The following is a 12,192-nucleotide window of genomic DNA, read 5'->3' as shown; positions in this document are numbered from 1 at the left end:
GAAATGGAGTGGAGAGAGAGATGGATGAGGAGAGCGAGAGGGGGAATGAGAGAGAGAAAAGGAGGGAGGTAGAGAGATGGATGATGGGAGGAAAATAACAGGGGGAGTGAGAGAGAGAGGTCCAAATAGAGCCATATGTAGGGAGGGTAACATGATAAAACCAGGTGCTTGATGAAAGGAGAAAGTCAAACATTTTTCGTCAGATTTGTTCTACCATTCCAGGGCTTTCTCAACCCTCTACTCCCTCTCATACCTCTGAAGTTCACTCTGAAGTTTACTCTGATACACTCTGATACACTGTACACCCACTCACTTCTCTCAACTTTCTTCCAACCCTGTGAACTATATGTTATCCTACCTCGTATCATCCATCCACCATTTTGCACCACCCTATCCTCACGTCGCCCACTCATAGAGAAGAACCCTGCAGGCACAGATCTAGGATCATCTTATCTTATCCTAGTCCCATTTGCTGCAATAATACAAAACTGACCATAGATCAGTGTCTGAGGCAACCCTACTCCTCTAGCACTTCAACCTTCCATCTTAGACTTTATACCATGTACCGTCAGTCTACCCTTTCCCCTCATACGTTTTAGAATAATACACATGCCTAACTTTTGGATCAAAACATGTTGATGTAAATGGGAGATTTGTCACGTGACTGTGAATCTCAAGTTACAACTCAGCCCACGTAGCTTAACCCAGGCTATCGAGCAATCCAGTCCTGCTCTGAAATGAAACACTATCCAGGCTGAGCTGAGTGGTTCTGGGATTTGAGCGGCTCCAGGTCCAATTAGGAGGGTCTGCAGCATCTGGACCCGGTTAGGTCTAGTAAGAACTTACACTGAATGCCAAACCTACACTACTATAGTCTAGAGTCACAACTTACACTGAACGCCAGATCTACATTAATCAAATCAAATCAAATCAAATGTATTTATATAGCCCTTCTTACATCAGCTGATATCTCAAAGTGCTGTACAGAAACCAAGCCTAAAACCCCAAACAGCAAGCAATGCAGGTCTAGAAGCACGGTGGCTAGGAAAAACTCCCTAGAAAGGCCAAAATCTAGGAAGAAACCTAGAGAGGAACCAGGCTATGAGGGGTGGCCAGTCCTCTTCTGGCTGTGCCGGGTGGAGATTATAACAGAACATGGCCAAGATGTTCAAATGTTCATAAATGACCAGCATGGTCAAATAATAATAATCACAGTAGTTGTCGAGGGTGCAACAAGTCAGCACCTCAGGAGTAAATGTCAGTTGGCTTTTCATAGCCGATCATTAAGAGTATCTCTACTGCTCCTGCTGTCTCTAGAGAGTTGAAAACAGCAGGTCTGGGACAGGTAGCACGTCCGGTGAACAGGTCAGGGTTCCATAGCCGCAGGCAGAACAGTTGAAACTGGAGCAGCAGCACGGCCAGGTGGACTGGGGACATCAAGGAGTCATCATGCCAGGTAGTCCTGAGGCATGGTCCTAGGGCTCAGGTTCTCCGAGAGAGAGAAAGAAAGAGAGTATTAGAGAGAGCATACTTAAATTCACACAGGACACCGGATAAGACAGGAGAAGTACTCCAAATATAACAGACTGACCCTAGCCCCCTGACACATAAACTACTGCAGCATAAATACTGGAGGCTGAGACAGGAGGGGTCAGAAGACACTGTGGCCCCATCCGATGATACCCCCGGACAGGGCCAAACAGGCGGGATATGACCCCTCCCACTTTGCCAAAGCACAGCGCCCACACCACTAGAGGGATAACTTCAACCACCAACTTACCATCCTGAGACAAGGCACTACTATAGTCTAGAGTCACAACTTACACTGAACGCCAGACCTACACTACTATAGTCTAGAGTCACAACTTACACTGAACGCCAGACCTACACTACTATAGTCTAGAGTCACAACTTACACTGACCGCCAGATCTACACTACTACAGTCTAGAGTCACAACTTACACTGAACGCCAGACCTACACTACTATAGTCTAGAGTCACAACTTACACTGAACGCCAGACCTACACTACTATAGTCTAGAGTCACAACTTACACTGAACGCCAGGCCTACACTACTATAGTCTAGAGTCACAACTTACACTGACCGCCAGATCTACACTACTACAGTCTAGAGTCACAACTTACACTGAACGCCAGACCTACACTACTATAGTCTAGAGTCACAACTTACACTGAACGCCAGACCTACACTACTACAGTCTAGAGTCACAACTTACACTGAACGCCAGACCTACACTACTATAGTCTAGAGTCACAACTTACACTGAACGCCAGACCTACACTACTATAGTCTAGAGTCACAACTTACACTGAACGCCAGACCTACACTACTATAGTCTAGAGTCACAACTTACACTGAACGCCAGACCTACACTACTATAGTCTAGAGTCACAACTTACACTGAACGCCAGACCTACACTACTATAGTCTAGAGTCACAACTTACACTGAACGCCAGACCTACACTACTATAGTCTAGAGTCACAACTTACACTGAACGCCAGACCTACACTACTATAGTCTAGAGTCACAACTTACACTGAACGCCAGACCTACACTACTATAGTCTAGAGTCACAACTTACACTGAACGCCAGACCTACACTACTATAGTCTAGAGTCACAACTTACACTGAACGCCAGACCTACACTACTATAGTCTAGAGTCACAACTTACACTGAACGCCAGACCTACACTACTATAGTCTAGAGTCACAACTTACACTGAACGCCAGACCTACACTACTATAGTCTAGAGTCACAACTTACACTGAACGCCAGACCTACACTACTATAGTCTAGAGTCACAACTTACACTGAACGCCAGACCTACACTACTACAGTCTAGAGTCACAACTTACACTGAACGCCAGACAAACACTACTATAGTCTAGAGTCATAACTTACACTGAACGCCAGACCTACACTACTATAGTCTAGAGTCACAACTTACACTGAACGCCAGACCTACACTACTATAGTCTAGAGTCACAACTTACACTGAACGCCAGACCTACACTACTATAGTCTAGAGTCACAACTTACACTGAACGCCAGACCTACACTACTACAGTCTAGAGTCACAACTTACACTGAACGCCAGACGTACACTACTATAGTCTAGAGTCACAACTTACACTGAACGCCAGACCTACACTACTATAGTCTAGAGTCACAACTTACACTGAACGCCAGACCTACACTACTATAGTCTAGAGTCACAACTTACACTGAACGCCAGACCTACATTACTATAGTCTAGAGTCACAACTTACACTGAACGCCAGACCTACACTACTACAGTCTAGAGTCACAACTTACACTGAACGCCAGACCTACACTACTATAGTCTAGAGTCACAACTTACACTGAACGCCAGACCTACACTACTATAGTCTAGAGTCACAACTTACACTGAACGCCAGACAAACACTACTACAGTCTAGTCACAACTTACACTGAACGCCAGACCTACATTACTACAGTCTAGAGTCACAACTTACACTGAACGCCAGACAAACACTACTACAGTCTAGAGTCACAACTTACACTGAACGCCAGACCTACACTACTATAGTCTAGAGTCACAACTTACACTGAACGCCAGATCTACACTACTATAGTCTAGAGTCACAACTTACACTGAACGCCAGACAAACACTACTATAGTCTAGAGTCACAACTTACACTGAACGCCAGACCTACACTACTATAGTCTAGAGTCACAACTTACACTGAACGCCAGACCTACACTACTATAGTCTAGAGTCACAACTTACACTGAACGCCAGACAAACACTACTATAGTCTAGAGTCACAACTTACACTGAACGCCAGACCTACACTACTATAGTCTAGAGTCACAACTTACACTGAACGCCAGACCTACACTACTATAGTCTAGAGTCACAACTTACACTGAACGCCAGACCTACACTACTATAGTCTAGAGTCACAACTTACACTGAACGCCAGACCTACACTACTATAGTCTATTCACAACTTACACTGAACACCAGACCTGCACTACTATAGTCTAGAGTCACAACTTACACTGAACGCCAGACCTACACTACTATAGTCTAGAGTCACAACTTACACTGAACGCCAGACCTACACTACTATAGTCTAGAGTCACAACTTACACTGAACGCCAGACCTACACTACTATAGTCTAGAGTCACAACTTACACTGAACGCCAGACCTACACTACTATAGTCTAGAGTCACAACTTACACTGAACGCCAGACCTACATTACTATAGTCTAGAGTCACAACTTACACTGAACGCCAGACCTACACTACTATAGTCTAGAGTCACAACTTACACTGAACGCCAGACCTACACTACTATAGTCTAGAGTCACAACTTACACTGAACGCCAGACCTACATTACTATAGTCTAGAGTCACAACTTACACTGAACGCCAGACCTACACTACTATAGTCTAGAGTCACAACTTACACTGAACGCCAGACCTACACTACTATAGTCTAGAGTCACAACTTACACTGAACGCCAGACCTACACTACTATAGTCTAGAGTCACAACTTACACTGAACGCCAGACCTACACTACTATAGTCTAGAGTCACAACTTACACTGAACGCCAGACCTACACTACTATAGTCTAGAGTCACAACTTACACTGAACGCCAGACAAACACTACTATAGTCTAGAGTCACAACTTACACTGAACGCCAGACCTACACTACTATAGTCTAGAGTCACAACTTACACTGAACGCCAGACCTACACTACTATAGTCTAGAGTCACAACTTACACTGAATGCCAGACCTACACTACTATAGTCTAGAGTCACAACTTACACTGAACGCCAGACCTACACTACTATAGTCTAGAGTTACAACTTACACTGAACGCCAGATCTACACTACTATAGTCTAGAGTCACAACTTACACTGAACGCCAGACAAACACTACTATAGTCTAGAGTCACAACTTACACTGAACGCCAGACCTCCACTACTACAGTCTAGAGTCACAACTTACACTGAACGCCAGACCTACACTACTATAGTCTAGAGTCACAACTTACACTGAACGCCAGACAAACACTACTATAGTCTAGAGTCACAACTTACACTGAACGCCAGACCTACACTACTATAGTCTAGAGTCACAACTTACACTGAACGCCAGACCTACACTACTATAGTCTAGAGTCACAACTTACACTGAACGCCAGACCTACACTACTATAGTCTAGAGTCACAACTTACACTGAACGCCAGACCTACACTACTATAGTCTAGAGTCACAACTTACACTGAACGCCAGACCTACACTACTATAGTCTAGAGTCACAACTTACACTGAATGCCAGACCTACACTACTATAGTCTAGAGTCACAACTTACACTGAACGCCAGACCTACACTACTATAGTCTAGAGTCACAACTTACACTGAATGCCAGACCTACACTACTATAGTCTAGAGTCACAACTTACACTGAACGCCAGACCTACACTACTATAGTCTAGAGTCACAACTTACACTGAACGCCAGACCTACACTACTATAGTCTAGAGTCACAACTTACACTGAATGCCAGACCTACACTACTATAGTCTAGAGTCACAACTTACACTGAACGCCAGACCTACACTACTATAGTCTAGAGTTACAACTTACACTGAACGCCAGACAAACACTACTATAGTCTAGAGTCACAACTTACACTGAACGCCAGACAAACACTACTATAGTCTAGAGTCACAACTTACACTGAACGCCAGACCTACACTACTATAGTCTAGAGTCACAACTTACACTGAACGCCAGACCTACACTACTATAGTCTAGAGTCACAACTTACACTGAACGCCAGACCTACACTACTATAGTCTAGAGTCACAACTTACACTGAACGCCAGACCTACACTACTATAGTCTATTCACAACTTACACTGAACACCAGACCTGCACTACTATAGTCTAGAGTCACAACTTACACTGAACGCCAGACCTACACTACTATAGTCTAGAGTCACAACTTACACTGAACGCCAGACCTACACTACTATAGTCTAGAGTCACAACTTACACTGAACGCCAGACCTACACTACTATAGTCTAGAGTCACAACTTACACTGAACGCCAGACCTACACTACTATAGTCTAGAGTCACAACTTACACTGAACGCCAGACCTACACTACTATAGTCTAGAGTCACAACTTACACTGAACGCCAGACCTACACTACTATAGTCTAGAGTCACAACTTACACTGAACGCCAGACAAACACTACTATAGTCTAGAGTCACAACTTACACTGAACGCCAGACCTACACTACTATAGTCTAGAGTCACAACTTACACTGAACGCCAGACCTACACTACTATAGTCTAGAGTCACAACTTACACTGAATGCCAGACCTACACTACTATAGTCTAGAGTCACAACTTACACTGAACGCCAGACCTACACTACTATAGTCTAGAGTTACAACTTACACTGAACGCCAGATCTACACTACTATAGTCTAGAGTCACAACTTACACTGAACGCCAGACAAACACTACTATAGTCTAGAGTCACAACTTACACTGAACGCCAGACCTCCACTACTATAGTCTAGAGTCACAACTTACACTGAACGCCAGACCTACATTACTATAGTCTAGAGTCACAACTTACACTGAACGCCAGACCTACACTACTATAGTCTAGAGTCACAACTTACACTGAACGCCAGACCTACATTACTATAGTCTAGAGTCACAACTTACACTGAACGCCAGACCTACACTACTATAGTCTAGAGTCACAACTTACACTGAACGCCAGACCTACACTACTACAGTCTAGAGTCACAACTTACACTGAACGCCAGACCTACACTACTATAGTCTAGAGTCACAACTTACACTGAACGCCAGACCTACACTACTATAGTCTAGAGTCACAACTTACACTGAACGCCAGACCTACACTACTATAGTCTAGAGTCACAACTTACACTGAACGCCAGACCTACACTACTATAGTCTAGAGTCACAACTTACACTGAACGCCAGACCTACACTACTATAGTCTAGAGTCACAACTTACACTGAACGCCAGACCTACACTACTATAGTCTAGAGTCACAACTTACACTGAACGCCAGACCTACACTACTATAGTCTAGAGTCACAACTTACACTGAACGCCAGACCTACACTACTATAGTCTAGAGTCACAACTTACACTGAACGCCAGACCTACACTACTATAGTCTAGAGTCACAACTTACACTGAACGCCAGACCTACACTACTATAGTCTAGAGTCACAACTTACACTGAACGCCAGACCTACACTACTATAGTCTAGAGTCACAACTTACACTGAACGCCAGACCTACACTACTATAGTCTAGAGTCACAACTTACACTGAACGCCAGACCTACACTACTATAGTCTAGAGTCACAACTTACACTGAACGCCAGACCTACACTACTACAGTCTAGAGTCACAACTTACACTGAACGCCAGACAAACACTACTATAGTCTAGAGTCATAACTTACACTGAACGCCAGACCTACACTACTATAGTCTAGAGTCACAACTTACACTGAACGCCAGACCTACACTACTATAGTCTAGAGTCACAACTTACACTGAACGCCAGACCTACACTACTATAGTCTAGAGTCACAACTTACACTGAACGCCAGACCTACACTACTACAGTCTAGAGTCACAACTTACACTGAACGCCAGACGTACACTACTATAGTCTAGAGTCACAACTTACACTGAACGCCAGACCTACACTACTATAGTCTAGAGTCACAACTTACACTGAACGCCAGACAAACACTACTACAGTCTAGTCACAACTTACACTGAACGCCAGACCTACATTACTACAGTCTAGAGTCACAACTTACACTGAACGCCAGACAAACACTACTACAGTCTAGAGTCACAACTTACACTGAACGCCAGACCTACACTACTATAGTCTAGAGTCACAACTTACACTGAACGCCAGATCTACACTACTATAGTCTAGAGTCACAACTTACACTGAACGCCAGACAAACACTACTATAGTCTAGAGTCACAACTTACACTGAACGCCAGACCTACACTACTATAGTCTAGAGTCACAACTTACACTGAACGCCAGACCTACACTACTATAGTCTAGAGTCACAACTTACACTGAACGCCAGACAAACACTACTATAGTCTAGAGTCACAACTTACACTGAACGCCAGACCTACACTACTATAGTCTAGAGTCACAACTTACACTGAACGCCAGACCTACACTACTATAGTCTAGAGTCACAACTTACACTGAACGCCAGACCTACACTACTATAGTCTAGAGTCACAACTTACACTGAACGCCAGACCTACACTACTATAGTCTATTCACAACTTACACTGAACACCAGACCTGCACTACTATAGTCTAGAGTCACAACTTACACTGAACGCCAGACCTACACTACTATAGTCTAGAGTCACAACTTACACTGAACGCCAGACCTACACTACTATAGTCTAGAGTCACAACTTACACTGAACGCCAGACCTACACTACTATAGTCTAGAGTCACAACTTACACTGAACGCCAGACCTACACTACTATAGTCTAGAGTCACAACTTACACTGAACGCCAGACCTACACTACTATAGTCTAGAGTCACAACTTACACTGAACGCCAGACCTACACTACTATAGTCTAGAGTCACAACTTACACTGAACGCCAGACAAACACTACTATAGTCTAGAGTCACAACTTACACTGAACGCCAGACCTACACTACTATAGTCTAGAGTCACAACTTACACTGAACGCCAGACCTACACTACTATAGTCTAGAGTCACAACTTACACTGAATGCCAGACCTACACTACTATAGTCTAGAGTCACAACTTACACTGAACGCCAGACCTACACTACTATAGTCTAGAGTTACAACTTACACTGAACGCCAGATCTACACTACTATAGTCTAGAGTCACAACTTACACTGAACGCCAGACAAACACTACTATAGTCTAGAGTCACAACTTACACTGAACGCCAGACCTCCACTACTACAGTCTAGAGTCACAACTTACACTGAACGCCAGACCTACACTACTATAGTCTAGAGTCACAACTTACACTGAACGCCAGACAAACACTACTATAGTCTAGAGTCACAACTTACACTGAACGCCAGACCTACACTACTATAGTCTAGAGTCACAACTTACACTGAACGCCAGACCTACACTACTATAGTCTAGAGTCACAACTTACACTGAACGCCAGACAAACACTACTATAGTCTAGAGTCACAACTTACACTGAACGCCAGACCTACACTACTATAGTCTAGAGTCACAACTTACACTGAACGCCAGACCTACACTACTATAGTCTAGAGTCACAACTTACACTGAACGCCAGACCTACACTACTATAGTCTAGAGTCACAACTTACACTGAACGCCAGACCTACACTACTATAGTCTATTCACAACTTACACTGAACACCAGACCTGCACTACTATAGTCTAGAGTCACAACTTACACTGAACGCCAGACCTACACTACTATAGTCTAGAGTCACAACTTACACTGAACGCCAGACCTACACTACTATAGTCTAGAGTCACAACTTACACTGAACGCCAGACCTACACTACTATAGTCTAGAGTCACAACTTACACTGAACGCCAGACCTACACTACTATAGTCTAGAGTCACAACTTACACTGAACGCCAGACCTACACTACTATAGTCTAGAGTCACAACTTACACTGAACGCCAGACCTACACTACTATAGTCTAGAGTCACAACTTACACTGAACGCCAGACAAACACTACTATAGTCTAGAGTCACAACTTACACTGAACGCCAGACCTACACTACTATAGTCTAGAGTCACAACTTACACTGAACGCCAGACCTACACTACTATAGTCTAGAGTCACAACTTACACTGAATGCCAGACCTACACTACTATAGTCTAGAGTCACAACTTACACTGAACGCCAGACCTACACTACTATAGTCTAGAGTTACAACTTACACTGAACGCCAGATCTACACTACTATAGTCTAGAGTCACAACTTACACTGAACGCCAGACAAACACTACTATAGTCTAGAGTCACAACTTACACTGAACGCCAGACCTCCACTACTATAGTCTAGAGTCACAACTTACACTGAACGCCAGACCTACATTACTATAGTCTAGAGTCACAACTTACACTGAACGCCAGACCTACACTACTATAGTCTAGAGTCACAACTTACACTGAACGCCAGACCTACACTACTATAGTCTAGAGTCACAACTTACACTGAACGCCAGACCTACACTACTATAGTCTAGAGTCACAACTTACACTGAACGCCAGACCTACACTACTATAGTCTAGAGTCACAACTTACACTGAACGCCAGACCTACACTACTATAGTCTAGAGTCACAACTTACACTGAACGCCAGACAAACACTACTATAGTCTAGTCACAACTTACACTGAACGCCAGACCTACACTACTATAGTCTAGAGTCACAACTTACACTGAACGCCAGACCTACACTACTATAGTCTAGAGTCACAACTTACACTGAACGCCAGACCTACACTACTATAGTCTAGAGTCACAACTTACACTGAACGCCAGACCTACACTACTATAGTCTAGAGTCACAACTTACACTGAACGCCAGACCTACACTACTATAGTCTAGAGTCACAACTTACACTGAACGCCAGACCTACACTACTATAGTCTAGAGTCACAACTTACACTGAACGCCAGACCTACACTACTATAGTCTAGAGTCACAACTTACACTGAACGCCAGACCTACACTACTATAGTCTAGAGTCACAACTTACACTGAACGCCAGACCTACACTACTATAGTCTAGTCACAACTTACACTGAACGCCAGACCTACACTACTATAGTCTAGAGTCACAACTTACACTGAACGCCAGGCCTACACTACTATAGTCACAACTTACACTGAACGCCAGACCTACACTACTATAGTCTAGAATCACAACTTACACTGAACGCCAGACCTACACTACTACAGTCTAGTCACAACTTACACTAAACGCTAGACCTACACTACTATAGTCTAGAGTCACAACTTACACTGAACGCCAGACAAACACTACTATAGTCTAGAGTCACAACTTACCCTGAACGCCAGACAAACACTACTATAGTCTAGAGTCACAACTTACACTGAACGCCAGACCTACACTACTATAGTCTAGAGTCACAACTTACACTGAACGCCAGACAAACACTACTATAGTCTAGAGTCACAACTTACACTGAACGCCAGACCTACACTACTACAGTCTAGTCACAACTTACACTAAACGCTAGACCTACACTACTATAGTCTAGAGTCACAACTTACACTGAACGCCAGACCTGCACTACTACAGTCTAGAGTCACAACTTCACCCCACTAGGAAAAGAGTTGACTTCAGTCACAACACAGCCCAGACCACAGCATCAGAGTCAGTCACAACACAGCCCAGACCACAGCATCAGTCAGTCACAGCACAGACCAGACCACAGCATCAGAGTCAGTCACAACACAGCCCAGACCACAGCATTAGAGTCAGTCACAACACAGCCCAGACCACAGCATTAGAGTCAGTCACAACACAGCCCAGACCACAGCATTAGAGTCAGTCACAACACAGACCAGACCACAGCATTAGAGTCAGTCACAACACAGACCAGACCACAGCATCAGAGTCAGTCACAACACAGCCCAGACCACAGCATTAGTCAGTCACAACACAGACCAGACCACAGCATTAGAGTCAGTCACAACACAGCCCAGACCACAGCATTAGTCAGTCACAACACAGCCCAGACCACAGCATTAGAATCAGTCACAACACAGCCCAGACCACAGCATCAGAGTCAGTCACAACACAGACCAGACCACAGCATTAGAGTCAGTCACAACACAGCCCAGACCACAGCATCAGAGTCAGAGGTAAATCCCTCCTGGATACAGTTCCTCCTACGTTGTAACTCACCCTGACCCCACCTGAGCATGGCTCCACAGGCTAATGGCTCAATCACACAGGAATGAGAACCAATGAAGCACATTACACGCTATATCCCTGGCTCAGAC

This window comes from Salvelinus alpinus, chromosome 10, assembly GCF_045679555.1.
Source record: "Salvelinus alpinus chromosome 10, SLU_Salpinus.1, whole genome shotgun sequence".
In the NCBI taxonomy this organism is placed as follows: domain Eukaryota; kingdom Metazoa; phylum Chordata; class Actinopteri; order Salmoniformes; family Salmonidae; genus Salvelinus; species Salvelinus alpinus.
This window is presented reverse-complemented; position numbering follows the sequence as displayed.